Source organism: Oncorhynchus clarkii, chromosome 6 (genome assembly GCF_045791955.1).
Source record: "Oncorhynchus clarkii lewisi isolate Uvic-CL-2024 chromosome 6, UVic_Ocla_1.0, whole genome shotgun sequence".
Classification (NCBI taxonomy): domain Eukaryota; kingdom Metazoa; phylum Chordata; class Actinopteri; order Salmoniformes; family Salmonidae; genus Oncorhynchus; species Oncorhynchus clarkii.
The window spans coordinates 64,465,414-64,481,579 of record NC_092152.1 but is presented as its reverse complement, the minus strand read 5'-3'; positions in this window follow the sequence as shown (position 1 = coordinate 64,481,579).

The following is a 16,166-nucleotide window of genomic DNA, read 5'->3' as shown; positions in this document are numbered from 1 at the left end:
TCGTTCCAGTCATTGGCAGCAGAGAACTGGAAGGAAAGGCGGCCAAAGGAAGACTTGGCTTTGGGGGTGACCAGTGAGATATACCTGCTGGAGCGTGTGCTACGGGTGGGTGCTGCTATGGTGACCAGTGAGCTTAGATAAGGTGGGGCTTTACCTAACAGAGACTTATAGATGTCCCAGAGCCAGTGGGTTTGGCGGCGAGTATGAAGCGAGGGCAAGCCAATGAGAGCGTACAGGTCGCAGTGGTGGGTAGTATATGGGGCTTTGGTGACAAAACGGATGGCACCGTGATAGACTGCATCCAATTTGGAGGCTATTTTGTAAATGACATCGCCAAAGTCGAGGATCGGTAGGATGGTCAGTTTTACGAGGGTATGTTTGGCAGCATGAGTGAAGGATGCTTTGTTGCGAAATAGGAACCCGATTCTAGATTTATTTTTGGATTGGAGATGCTTAAAGTGAGTCTGGAAGGAGAGTTTACAGTCTAACCAGACACCTAGGTATTTGTAGTTGTCCACATATTCTAAGTCAGAACCATCCTGAGTAGTGATGCTGGACGGGTGGGCAGGTGCGGGCAGCGATCGGTTGAATAGCATGCATTTAGTTTTACTTGCATTTAAGAGCAGTTGGAGGCCACGGAAGGAGAGTTGTATGGCAAGATGGGATCCATTTGTTTTGGATCCCAGTGTCAGCCCTGAGGTGACATGACAAACAACCACTGGTCTCCTCTACTGCTCCATCTCATCAGCTTCACACTCATGCGAGAATGAGTCAGGCCCTTATACAGTATGATCAGTGTGGTCCATTCCTCCCAGCTAACAGGCATACAGCCCACTGCATCTGTGATTTACTACAGTGTGGAGGCAGAGGCTTCTAGGGCTACCTGGGTGTGATGTAAAATGGCAGTGCTTATTTTCATCTGATTATTTACACTAACATCAGAATTAATATCAACCCCACCACTCCAGCCCAGCCTCCATTCCTTTCATTTAACCTTGCCATATCTATCTACATTACAGTATGTGTCTTGGAAATCAGTCTTCAGACTATCCTAAAAAAAAACATGGACTTGGATTTTTCCAGGTCAGTTGAAGTGTTTTTTAAACTAAGTTCTAACCCTGCACAGTTCATAACAAGGTACAGAACTGGCCTTAAGCTCTTCTGCTTCAAGTTATGGCATTAGCGTTTTAATCAAAGCGTATAGAAAGCAGATGGCAACTCTCCTTGGGTTTAGACCACCATATTATTAATATGATATTCTCTGTCTTTAATCACTCTGATGACAGACATGGCTGACAGATGGCCCTTAGGTTTTGAGGCCATCAAATCATGAAGTGCTAATGTCTAAATAGATTTATGCTTATTCCAGCCCATGATGCTTATTCCAGCCCATGATGCAAATATACTCCATCCTCTTTAACCCAATACATCTAGTCCTGACAGTGCATACAGTAGATGCCTGTATTTCCCAACATAGGATTATCTCACATGTTGTGGTCAAAGTATCCTCAAACAATCTCTGACTACAGGTATAATAATGGCTGAGGATGCTAACCTTGGAAACCTTGCTTCCGCAGTGACATAGCAGTGTGTTGTCATTAATCTTGGGGCCCATGTGCCTGTCATCTCACATTTATGTCTAAATTGTATATATATATATTTTTTTTATAAATAATTTGGACAGTTAAAATTCTTGTGTTGTCCAATCTACAGTAGGTGAGTCAGACAATATAGTTTCCATGAATCGAATTAGCCTATTTCTCAACAGCGCCGGCGGCAGCCCGCCTCGGCCTCATCACCTTATTGCCTATCAAGTTCCAAAAGATTAGGTGAATCGGATCGAACTCGGATGGAGAGTGAGTGAGTTGTTCAAGGTGGATAAACAATAGTCAAGACCAATTGGTGCACAAATACGCCACCAAAAAAAGCTTTATCTGATCAAGCTCGTGCCAAATTATCACATCAGCAAAGCTACCCCATCGTCCTCGTTTGATGAAACACCATCACAGCTGGAAGCTAGTAGGCCTAGTCATGCAGCAGCTAACTCTAGCAGCCTCCCAATCTCGACAGAGACCCAGACTTTGCGGGGTTCAGAGAAACTGCCCTAAGCCAGTAGAGACAGGGTCCATTAATCAACATACCTTACACTGGAGCGGGTGCTGTATATTTATAGTCTGACCTTTACATTACAGAGAGAACAATGATTCACTGTGAACAGATGTAGGAAGTTTTACGTCTATTGTTTAAGTACCAAGGACGCAATCTGAACTATAGCCTGCAAACATGGATGTGACTCAACCCATGGTGCTTCTAGCTAGAAATTAATTTCCTCTTTGCGAAAACTTGCTAGAGAGGAATGTTACAAAACTAAAAAGTCTTGCCAGACACAGAACAATACTTAACTAAACTATGCTTGTCAAACTACATTATGCAGTGGTGTAAAGTACTTAAGTACAAACACTTTAAAGTACTACTTACAGTAAGTCGTTTTTTTTGGGATACGGTGCATTCAGAAAGTATTCACACCTTTTGATTTTTTCCATATATTACAGCCTTATTCTAAAATGGATTTAGTTTATTTTTTTTACCTCATCAATGTACACAAAATACCCCATAACAACAAAGCAAAAACCGATTTAGACTTATTTTTTAAACTTTTTTTGTTGTTGTTGTTGAAATATCACATTTGCATAAGTATTCAGACCCTTTACTCAGTACTTTGTTGAAGCACCTTTGGCAGCGATTATGGCCTTGAGTCTTGTTGGGTGTGGCGCTACAAGCTTGGCACACTGGTATTTGGGGAGTTTCTCCCATTCCTCTCTGCAGATCCTCTCAAGCTCTGTCAGGTTGCATGTTGAGCATCGCTGCCCAGCTATTTTCAGGTCTCTCCAGAGATGTCGATTGGGTTCAAGTCCGGGCTCTGACTGGGCCACTCAAGGACATTCAGAGACTTGTCCCGAAGCCACTCCTGTCTTGACTTGGCTGTGTGCTTAGGGTCGTTATCCTGTTTGCTCTGCTCATCTTTCCCTTGTCTCGCAGTCCCTGCCGCTGAAAAACATCCTCACAGCATGATGCTGCCACCACCATGCTTCACCGTAGGGATGGTGCCAGGTTTCCTCCAGACGTGGCGCTTGGCATTCAGGCCAAAGAGTTCAATCTTGGTTTCATTAGACCAGAGAATCTTGTTATTCATCATCCTTTAGATGCCTTTTGGCAAACTCCAAGCGGATTGTCATGTTTGTTTTACTGAGGAGTTGCGTCCGTCTGGCCACTCTACCATAAAGACCTGATTGGTGGAGTGCTGCAGAGATGGTTGTCCTTCTGGAAGGTTCTCCTATCTCCACAGAGGAACTCTGGAGCTCTGTCAAAGTGGCCATCAGGTCCTTGGTCACCTCCCTGACCAAGGCCCTTCTCCCCCGATTGCTCAGTTTGGCCTGGTCGGCTAGCTTGAGTCTTGATGGTTCCAAACTTCTTTCATTTAAGAATGATGGAGGACACTGTGTTCTTGGGGACCTTCAATGCTAGAGAAATGTTTTTCTACCCTTCCCCAGATCTGTGCCTCGACACAATCCTGTCTCTGAGCTCTACGGACAATTCCTTTGACCTCATGGCTTGGTTTTTGCTCTGACATGCACTTTCATCTGTGGGACCTTACATAGACAGGTGTTTACCTTTACAAATCATGTCCAATCAATTGAATTTACCACAGTTGGACTCCAATCAAGTTGCAGAAACATCTCAGGGATGATCAATGGAAATTCTCGAAAGGTTTTGAATACTTATGTAAATTAGGTATTTATGTTTTTTATATTTTATACATTTGCTGAAACTTCTAAAAACCTTTTCACTTTGTCATTATCAGCTTTTTTGTGTAGATTGATGAGTAAAACAATTAATTTAATACATTTGATAATAAAGCTGTAATGTAACAAAATGTGGAAAAGGTGAAGGGGTCTGAATACTTTCCAAATGCACTGTATTTGTACTTTACATTACTATTTATATTTTTGGCAATTTTTACTTTTACTCCACTACATTCCTACAGAAAATAATGTACTTTTTACTCCATACATTTATCCTGACACTCAAAAGTGCTCATTACATTTTGAATGCTTAACAGGTTAGAAATATTGTCCAGTTCACACACTTCACATCAAAATAACCTCCCCGGTTATCCCTGCTGCCTGTGATCTGGCAGACTTACTAAACACAAATGCTTCGTTTGTAACTTAGTGTTGGTGTGCCCCTGGCAATCTGTAAAAAAAATGGTGCCTTCTGGTTTACTTAAGATAAGGAATTTGAAATGATTTATACTTTTACTTTTGATACTAAAGTATATTTTGGCAATTATATTTACTACAGAGGTGGAGGGAGAGAGAGAAACACAGCTGCATGTGAGTTCTCACATTTTTCAACATGTTTTTTACAAAAAGATAGATTTGGAGTTAGATAAACATGGATTTTTCGACAGGGACATATACAGGATGCTACCCTCCACAGCATAACATTCACTCCAGATCAAAACTCCAAATGTATTACCTAATTTTGGAAAAAATGATCTGGAAGGATTAATACACCATGTTTTTTTTATTTTACCTTTATTTAACTAGGCAAGTCAGTTAAGAACAAATTCTTATTTTCAATGACGGCCTAGGAACAGTGGGTTAACTGCCTGTTCAGGTGCAGAACGACAGAATTGTACCTTGTCAGCTCGGGGGTTTGAGCTTGAAACCTTCCGGTTACTAGTCCAACGCTCTAACCACTAGGCTACCCTGCCGCCCCAACCTGGAAATGAGACAGACCGGACAGACTAGATACAACTTCAATTAGCACTGAGGTGTGAAGTGAGAGGTGTCGAAGCCTATGAGCCCAACACATGGCAGGCTACCCCACCCAAATCCAGAGGCCTTGAAGCCTCCTCCTGCTGTTCAGTCCATCCACTGGCATTTTCTACAAGAAATCTGCCTCCAGAAATAAAAGCTTGGACGTGACACCTACTCCTGTTGCCTGCTGCACTCCTGCTTGGATTCCACCTGGTGATCTGTCACCTTCTGCTCTGGTTGTCTCCCCCTGTCCCACCCCCCCCCCTCTCCGAGCTTTCGCTCACCTCCAGCACACAGGCACTGTTGGGGCAAGTGACCCTGAACTCACAATGGCTAGCCCCAAGTCGTTATCTTTTTTTTCTTCTGCATTTTTCTTTTTGCTATTTTCCTCATGACTACTGCATGCTTTGTTGACTATGAACTTTCTTGTTTGCCCAACTGTGGGACAGACTATGTTTGTTCCCACACTCTGTATTCTGACTCTCTATTGGTTACACTGACTTTTGGCCTCCCTTCCTATTCTAACCACCTCTCGCTGGCTTTGTAATCATGTTACCTGATGAAATTGCTGTATAATATGATCTTGTTGCCATCAAATGCACATTCAAATGTCATAAATCAACACTACAGAGCTCTCCCTGTCCTCTGCCGGGCTTTGATTGTATTACTGTTGATGATATCTGGAAATGTGCATGTACACATACATCCTGGCCCATCTACTGTTACTAGCCCCAATTTTCAAATAGCTCTTCGTTGACTGTTGCTGGGTGTTATCGTCCTCCATCAGCACCGGCCTGTACCCTACCTGCCCTAAGCTCTCTCCTGGCCCCTTACACTAAGTCTGAATGTGTCCTGCTAGGTGACCTAAACTGGAACATGCTTAAACCATCTGACCAAGTCCTAAAGCAATGGGACTCGCTAAATCTTTCTCAGATTATTACCAATCCCACAAAGTATGACTCCAAACACCCAGAAAAGGCTACTCTCCTGGATGTTATCCTCACAAATAATACTGATAGGTATCAGTCTGGTGTTTTCTGTAATGGCCTTAGTGATCACTGTTTTACAGGCTGTGTTCGTAATTGCTGCACAGTGAAATTACCTTGCCTGATTTGTCATAGACGCTTGCTAAAATATTTTAATGAGCAAGCCTTCCTTCATGAACTGGCCTCTGTAAATTGGTATAGAATCAGCTTGATCCCTTCTGTCGAAGACGCTTGGACCTTCTTTTTAGATATTTTCAGTGATATTGTTAAGAAAATTAGAGTTTAAAACAGGTTCAGCCCCTGGTTCGACCGTGATCTTGCAGAGTTACTCCACCTCAAGAATTGCATTTGGCGAAAGGCTTGGCACATGTATACTCAGGCTGACTGCCTCTCGTTCAGAAAAATTAGAAAAAAAGTGCATTCAGGCTATCCGGAATGCCAAAGTTAGTTACTTTAAAGAGCAGTTCTCTCTCTGTGGGTCTAACCCCAAGATGTTCTGGAAAACGGTTAAAGACATGGAGAATAAACCCTCCTCCTCACAGCTGCCCATGTCCCTTAAAGTTGATGATGTGGTTGTTACTGACGAAGCACATGGCTGAGCTTTTAATCACCACTTCATTAAGTGAGGATTCCTATTTGACTCAGCCGTGCCTCATTGCCCGTCCAACATTTCCTCATCTCCCACCCATTCTAATGCCACTAGCCCCAATGCTCCTCCCTCTTTTTCCCCTGCCCCACTAGAAAGTCACTGAGTCCGAAGTGCTAAAGGACCTCCTTAAACCTGACCCCCCAAAAATATCTGGGTCAGATGATTTAGAGCCTTTCTTCTTTAAGGTTGCTGCCCCTATAATCGCCATGCCTATCTCTGACGTTTTTAACTTGTCTCTCCTCTCTGGGGAGGTTCCCATTGCTTGGAAGGCAGCTATGGTTCATCCTTTATTTATTTAAAGGGGAGATCAAGCTGATCCTAACTGTTACAGGCCTATTTCTATTTTGCACTGTTTATCAAAAGTGTTGGAAAAACTTGTCAATAATCAACTGACTGGCGTTCTTGATGTCTATAGTATTCTCTCTGGTATGCAATCTGGTTTCCGCTCAGGTTTTGGATGTTTCACTGCAACTTTAAAGGTCTTCAATGATGTCACCATTACCCTTGATTCTAAGCAATGTTCTGCTGCTTTTTTTACTGACTTGGCCAAAGATTTTGATACGGTAGACCCTTCCATTCTTGTGGGCCGGCTAAGGAGTATTGGTGTCTCTAAGGGGTCTTTGGCCTTGTTTGCTAACTACCTCTCTCAAAGAGTGCAGTGTATAATATCAGAACATCTGCTGTCTCAGCCACTGCCTGTCACCAAGGGTGTACCCTAAGGCTCAATCCTAGGCCCCACGCTCTTCTCAATTTACATCAACAACATAGCTCAGGCAGTAGGATGCTCTCTCATCCATTTATATGCAGATGATACAGTCTTATACTCACCTGTTCCCTCCCCAGATTTTGTGTTAAACGCTCTACAACAAAGCTTTCTTAGTGTCCAACATTCTCTGCCCTTAACCTTGTTCTGAACACCTCCAAAACAAAGGACATGTGGTTTGGTAAGAAGAATGACAGACAGACAGGTGTGATTACTACCTCTGAGGGTTTAGAGCTTGAGGTAGTCACCTCATACAAGTACTTGGGAGTATGGCTAGATGGTACACTGTCCTTCTCTCAGCACATATCAAATCTGCAGGCTAAAGTTAAATCTTGACTTGGTTTCCTTTATCATAATCGCTCCTCTTTCACCCCAGCTGCCAAACTAACCCTGATTCAGATGACCATCCTACCATGCTAGATTACGGAGACGTAATTTATAGATTGGCCGGTATGGGTGCTCTCAAGTGGCTAGATGTTCTTTACCATTCGGCCATCAGATTTGCCACCAATGCTCCTTATAGGACAAAATTCCCCCCCCAAAAAATGTACTAAATAAAAAAATACAATATATAAGTATATTTAAAACCAAATATTTTTTTACTTTTACACATGTAGTATTTTCCTGGGTCTCTCACTTTTACATGAGTAATTTTCTATTAAGTTATCTTTACTTTTGTTCAAGTATTACAATTGGGTACTTTTCACACTATTGACAATACGATACTTGATCCTACAGATGTGAACAGTGCTGATGTAATTGTATTCCTCTGGCTGCTGGTCTGCAGACACTCTCCTTCATCTGAGCCCCAGAGAACACTCATACTTCGTTATCATGTCAGAAAATGTTCAATGATGGCCAATCTCCATGATCAATACTTTGATGGGACTCATACAGGTTAATTATGGGGTTATGGCATCCTCTACTGTGATGGAAGCTCTGGGGTCCCATGAGTCCCTTTAGTAATCAACCGATTGATTCTTAGCTAGGGAATGTGGTGGTGGGGTGATTCATAGAATAATTCATGGGACTAATCCACTCTCTGCATGCATGAACAATCCACACAGTTTATAGGCCACAGGCACAGATGAAATAAATAAACTCAACGAGCTCGAGTCATTTTTTTAAATGTCTCCACATTGTGCATATTAATTATTAAGAGTGGACTAGGGTTTTATATGGAGGTTTTAAAGATTTTAAATGGATCCTCTTAATAGTAAACACAAACACACAGCTCCACGTTAATGAGCTCACAGCTTATTACAGCGTGAAAAACTAAAAGGCAACAGGAAGGAGCCAGGTGCTATGTGTACCTTTTGTGCGTCTGCAGGGATTACGGCGCTGCGTTTGGCATACATAACTAATTCCCTTTATAGAGTATCTTCCCTAACACCTTTAAAGAGATCTGTGTAGGGTGTTTGAATAGCTAAGCAGTTTTATTGGTCTTCGTGGTAGGTCTTTGGGGGATGGACTCCAATTTCCTCTTTGGACAGTATAGCTCAGTGTGTGTGTGTGTGTATGTGTATTTTGGAAGTCTGGCATACTTCTAAACTGCTGTTGCAATGTTTAGAGATATGTTTTTTTTTAATTCAAAATTCACATACGTACATACGTCTATAATAATATCAGATGCAGAGCTCTGAGTTTTATGTCATCTTGATCTAAGCTGTAAATGGACCCAGAGGAGAATGTCTGTTTGTTTTTCATTACTATCTGTGCCCCATTCTGTTGAGCTGTTGGATGGGTGGTCACTGATGAGATTAAGGTGGAACAGGGATATTACATTTCCTGCCCTTGGCCAGTCTCTTCTGACTTCACTGGCTTCAGATAAGTTCACAATAAATGAGCCCAGAGAATGGAGGGAAACAGAGGCCTTCAGACAGGAGGAACAGACACTTTAGGTCACCAACGAGGGGAGTTAGCAGGGGACATGTTTTAATTTTCTCATCATGCTGCATGCTGGGAAAGCTCAGTGGGGCCAGATGTGAGCCTTTAAAAAGAATTGCTTCAGATTGTGGAAAATAATCAGGAAACAAGGAGAAACAACAGGCAGGAAAATTAATATGTGAAGAGAATCATCTGTGATGTCACAGGGGATTTGAAGGTAATAGCATTAACGGGCATAGTTGGGTCCCCTGGAACAAAAGTCTGGGGCCTTTCTCTCTGCAGGCAGTCAGGAGTCAAATAAGGATAACTTATCACTGAGCTCGAGTTATTGAGACAATGAAAGTCTGTGTTGCCCAGCAACAGCCCCAAAACATCACTGCTCTAGAGGAGGGCCAAAATACCAGCAACAGTGTGTGAAAACCTTGTGAAGACTTACAAAAAACATTTGACCTCTGTCATTGCCAACAAAGGGTATATAACAAAGTATTGAGATAAACTTTTGTTATTGACCAAATACTTATTTTCCACCATAATTTGCAAATAAATTCATAAAAAATCCTGCAATGTGATTTTCTGGATTTTTTTTCTCATTTTGTCTGTCATAGTTGAAGTGTACCTATGATGAAAATTACAGGCCTCTCATCTTTTTAAGTGGGAGAACTTGCACAATTGGTGGCTGACTAAATACTTTTTTGCCCCACTGTACATCATAGGGGTCTCTTGTAATAGAATCAAAATAAGACAAAAGTTTTGGCAAATAAACTGCAATTTATCTCTGAGGCGTTTTAGTACTGCATGTCGCTTTGCATCATGTAGGAACAACCACACACGTATGCTGTGTTCGTCCCACATAGATATATAAAGATGCTTGTCAGGTTAATCTGTGCTGGATGTGTGATGTATTAGTTTGAATCATAATGTGCTTTTTTTTTATGTGGAGGAAAAACAACCAATTGATAAGCCTTGTCAAGTACAGCTTTGGGTTAATTAATTATTCTAATCCAATCCAATGAACTCTCCTCCTGATCAACAGACTTCGAGTAACCGGCCAACAATGCATGGAGACAGCTGCATGTCAGTTCTATGCTACTGGAATGTTATGTGTAGATAGTGTAGTGCTGTGCTTATAGCTTGTGGTTCTTGCTGATACTGCAGTTCTTTACCTTTTATGGCCCTTTATGAGATAACGCGACATTTGCATTCACAAAAATTGTACAAATTCTGCTCTGCTCTCTCCCAGTAACCAGAAAGTAGCAATAATAACATGATAACAGTAGTGGACTAACACCTGGGAGAAAATCCCTTTGCCCCTCTTTTTCAGTTTGAGTTGCAGGCGGAGGCAGCAATTCCGCTCCATTTCTCTGGTGTATACAGTAAGAAGAGCACTGAGGAGAGGACACAATCTGCTCTTGAATGTACTATTGCCTCTCACATTTTCACTCACATGTCAGGGTGAGCGGTGAGTCACATATCAGCAGTGCAAGGAGCAGCCAGACATCATGTGGTCAGAGTAGATCAGCGTCTAATTACTGACCTCCCATGATTCTCAGTGCCTGATCTCTCAACAGACTCCTATCGGCCTCATCTGAGGAAATGTCCATTGTCAAGAGGATCCTCTTCAGGAGATCATGTCAGTAATAATGACTGCATGGGGGTTTTCTATAGCGTAGAGACATTTAGACAGGAAAGGAACACTGCTGCCTCTGTCCTAATGCATCGCCATCTCTGCAAGGGGGAAAGGACATTTTTACCAAATATTGTACACTAGGCCTATTTGAGAGTGATTTTCCAAGCCCCTGGTCACTTTTGCCCTATTTCACTCCTAAATCGTACCTCAGTCATTTCTAGGCACCCAGGGGTCAGGGTAAATGTAACATTGTTCTAATACCTGACTGTCATTGCTGCATCCACCGTGACTCAGATCCTTCTCAGCAGAACTTGTTTTCATTTCTCCCTAGACCTATAAAGCAATTGACATACATATCAGATCAATATAGCATATTCATATAAATGTTTGACAATATTACAGATGGTATCACTCATTTATCTTCAGTGAGTGTCTTTGTAATTACCACGGTATGGTGATTAGCTAGCTTGCTGTTGAAAAGCTCTTTACATATTGGGGAAAGCTTGTAAAGCTTGAGAACTGTGACCAAGAAGTCTGCGACAGGCCTTGGTGAAACAAAAGCTTTCAGGGCCGCCTACCAGTCGGTGCTTGCCGCCTGCCTGCCCGTCCTTGTGTCTGCCACTTCATCTCTCATACCAATTTGTTACTGTCACTTATCTCCATGTTCTCTGTGGGCAGCAGAAAACAAGGACACGAGAGGAAACTCTGTCCCTGAAGAGAGGCTTTTACAAATCAGTGTGTGCAAACAACACTTTGTCTTTGACTGAACACCCAGTAGCAATGGTGAGTATATTTAAATGCAATTTTAAAGGAAAATCCCATTTTGAGGATATAAATCGTAACCAAGCGGCTATGGGAGGAGTGAACAACAAAAGCATTTTCCTGAGAAATGTACTGAATTTCCTGATCAGGTCACCATGATATTTGATAATCTAATAGCCTATGGGTTTGAGCGGTAATAGCATCTAAGTACAGGCATAGCAGGAACACTTGAGAAGAAAATCAATTGTGAGGATTCTCCTGGCTCTGACTTCTCGACAATTTAATGATTTAGCCCATTTGATTGATGCTTTTTGAGTCTCTGAATTATTAACACAATAAAGATAGACCCATGAGCAGGGATAGAATTACATGAACAGATTATTAGTGTTCTGACCCATGTGCATGGGGGATATTATTTAACTAAACAACCAGTGCTTAACTTGAGCTCACCGACACCTAAAAAGTTCTACTGCTTGAGCTCCTGTTCCTCCTACAGAATATAAGCACAAAAGTACTGTTGAGCTTCTGCACCTAAATATAAACAGTAGCTGCACCCAAAATGAGTACCGGAACCTATTTCATTCCAAGTCGAGCACTGTGAACAACAATGACACTATCGTGTACATGAGGCGTTGTATGTTATGCCTGATTCTGATTTATGCTACTAACTGAATCTGATACATTTTGGTAGCTATACGAGACCTTTTCAAAATCAAAATCAAATCAAATTGTATTGGTCACTTGCGCTGAATACAACAGGTGTAGACTGTACAATGAAATCCTTACTTATGAGCCCATTCCCAACAGTGCAGAGTTAGTTGAAAAGCAAGACAAGTGTTTGCTAAATACAAAAAGGAAATAGTAACACAACAAAAACAATAATGGGGCTGTATACAAGGAGTCAGTACCCAGTCAATGTGCAGGGGTACGAGATATCTGAGGTCATTGAGGTAGTACAGTATGTACTGTACATGTGGGTAGGGGTAGAGACAAACTTTGGAGGATAACCGACTGCATGCATGAACCCATTAAATGAATCTTAGTTATCAAGTGTATCTTCTGAAGCAGAATGGAAATATATATGTTATGGAAGTCTGCATTTGTTTCATGTCGAGGCTTTAACAAACCCATTCTACGGGGTCCCTTTTGACAGAATAAACACACATTTCTTTGAAATGTCAAACCTATTTAGACGAGGAACATTTGCTCGCGCAGTGCAAATTGAGGTCACAAAACAAACTGGCTCAGAGCAAAGTTAAAGTCTACCCTCTTGGGAGAGTGCCGCATCACTCATGAAGACATGTAGTTGCTCTCTCCTTAAGGCAGATGGATTTCTTGTGAGGTAGCTAGAGGACAAAGGGGTAAGTGTAGTAAAGATCACGATTCATTAGGAATAGACATAGGTCACTTCCCACTGAAAACAACTGGTTGAATCAACATTGTTTCCGCGTCATTTCAGCAAAAACAATTCAACGTGATGACGTTGAATCAACGTGGAAAACTGATTGGATTTGCTAGAAGTCATCAACGTAATTTAGCATTTTCTTCACCCAACTTGGAACCTAAATCCAATGTCATGGTGAATTCTTGTTGAATTCACATTAGTTGACAACTCAACCAAGTGTAAATCCAAAATAGACATTAAACTGATACCTGTACCCAGTGGGTTCTTATCTTGTGCTTCTCCATTTCCAATGGCAAGTATGACCAAATGCTGAGTGATGTGCCTTTATTTAACTAGGCAAGTCAGTTAAGAACAAATTCTTATTTATAATGACAGCCTAGGAACAGTGAGTTAACTGCCTTGTTCAGGGGCAGAACTACATATTTTTACCTTGTCAGCTCAGGGATTTGATCTAGCAACCTTTCAGTTACTAGTCCAACACTCTAACCACTAGGCTACCTGCCGCCGAGTCATGTATAACATGACAAGCCCTCTGCTAGTTGATGGGGTTGTTAGTGAAGATCATTGGATGAGCAGTAGCAGCAGGTGTTGGGCCTGGATTGTTAAATGCTAACTAGTCTTGACATCCTCTCTCCGGGGGACTGAGCGAGCCCATCAGGACGCCTTGATGTCTGCCGGCTTTGTCATGGAGCACCGAGCACATCATGTTTACGCTGTCAATCACATGGTGATTCCTGTCACTCACTGACGTGTTAGTGTGTGTGAGTGTGTGTTTTGAGGCCGAACGACAAACCTGCATTATTGAAAGAGCTCCAGCAGCACAGGGGACAGATGTCATCATGGAGGAATCAAATGAGGACATCACTGTCTGTGTTGTCGTTTTGTTCTTCTCTCTATAAATGGATGCAAGTGCAGGAGGTGCGATGGCTAATTCATTAGATCTTATCATACATCGGCGTTACACCCATCTTTTTTTGCCAGAAAATAATATTACAGACATTATGAACTGAACAGGAGACCGTAATATATGGTACAAAAAGGGAATTATGTACTGAAGTGGAGGAGTCAAGGAGCAAACACTGATCAAATCCACTCCTGAAAAAAGTCTGAAAAGAACCCCATTTATGTCAGCCAAAGACCTTCAGTGGCCGTCAACCATAGTTGTATATCGTGCTAGGTTACATAAACTATAGAATAAGGGCCTCGGTAAGTAACCAGTAACTAGTCAACTGTAGGACTAATCAGGGCAACCCTTAATTCTGTCTTTTCTATTCCGTCCATTTCTATGGTAAACCATCCAACACAAACTCCCTCTTCTATCCAACAGGAACACCATTTATAGTTTGGGAAACTGGAAGCCCACACATCATTAGCAGTAATCCAGTGATAAGGATTATCTCTAAATTGTATTGTTCCACTGGCATTGAACACTGCCCAGTGGCCATAGGCTTGTATGTCTGAGCCAATGTTGTGGTGTTCTTGTAGAAGTTAAGCAGCCTGCCCTAATGACCGCATTATCATGCTGTGTGAAGTAGTTACATACAAAATGTAATAGGGCATGCTTAGTCATGTTCTTTAGATTGCTCATACATTATACCCTAGAACAGTTGTGAGCAGTCTACTGCATTTGGATGTTGACATTTTTTTATCCTAAGTTCGCTCCACTGAATTTCTGAACTCCGTCTCTGACTCACCAGTTGCCCTTAGGGTGGATATTGACTATCAATTTTGAGACATTTTCCACCATCCAGATTGAATCACATGGAACAACCAATCCTCTAACTCTCTGGCATTAAGTCCATATACTTAGCAGAAGTAACAAGTCTGAGAGGACCATGTCCTGATCTGGTGCTCTACTGATAGTGTAACGTGGACCTCTCTGAACTATGCGTCTGGTGAAATAGATGCACTCTGACACCCGCCGACCTCCTGCATGCCCTCTGCCCTTTAAAAGGTCTCTGGTGTATGATCTGAGCTTTCTGCTTTCATGTAGCAGTCCAATCTAATTTAAACTTCAAAGCAACAGCAAAAGAGAGAGAGAGAGAGAGAGCGAGCGAGAGCGAGAGCGAGAGCGAGAGAGAAAGAGAGAGAGAGAGAGACAGAGAGAGAGAGAGAGAGAGAGAGAGAGAGAGAGGTGGGGACAGAAAGCCTTCCAGATTTGGTTCTGATTTCATTAAGTCTGGGAAAGAAGGGGAAATCAATTGAAGTGAGGGTGATGGTTCCCCCCAGTTACTCTGGGCCAGCGTCTCTCTAACATTAGGACTGCCGGGCAGGTGCTCTCTGTGCCCAGTTGATATGGTTAAGGATTCAGACTGAGGCTTTGATGAGCAAACGAGTCCTCAGCTGTCACTCACAGCACTTGCTGTGTTTTTTTCCTCTGTGTTGGGAGAACATCAAAAGCTGATGGGCAGCTCCCTGCTCTGTTTCCTGTGTGCTAGGCCGCTGACCTCCTGATGCTGTGTCTGCTAGAGATGTCACTATGCTATTGCTCTGTGCTGTGGACGGATCCAGAGTGCACTGCTTCCTCTCATTAGTCAGAGTTATAAAGTGGGGAGTGCTGACTGGGTGCTTCGTCTATTAAAAACCTCAATTGGGCTAAGCTCCGAGGCTTGTTGTAGAGTTGCTTACTACGCAAAGTTGTTTGAAAGCGTAGCCCTGACCTTGATGTCTTATTTAGAAAATAAAATACATGGATTTTGTATAGAGGTGGATCATAGACTGTTTTAGCGAGACCACCCTTGAGATTTTAACTGAATTTGCATGGCTACAGGGTGAAATACAGAAACACAAAGAGGATGTTTTCTCATGTTTTACAACAGTGTGGGTACAACACTCACCGGTCAGTAGATTGAAATCCAACAACAATCCCCTCCACAAAACAAACCAAAAAAATCCTCTCTCAGAGAAGGTGATGCGTCTCTCCTCACTAAAACAGTGTTCCATCAGCCTACAGCTTCACTACATGACTCTAAATGAAGTCCCTGGAAGCACAGTGATATAAGGCAGAAATAATGTAGCTTTCTTATCTCTCAGACAGAGGAACCCACAGAAAACAGCATTAGACCATACATCAACTACACTCACCTTCATTTGTAAGGCATTGGCAGAAGCTCCCCAGACAAGCAAGGGACCCTGTCTGTTCCATATCCCAGTGTCACCAGTAACCAGTGTAAATGAAGGTGCCCACTTTGGTGCCACATGTATGTCCAATCAGGTATATCCAATCACAGCCAGTGAGGTGAGACAAAGTTTGTGAGGTGAGAC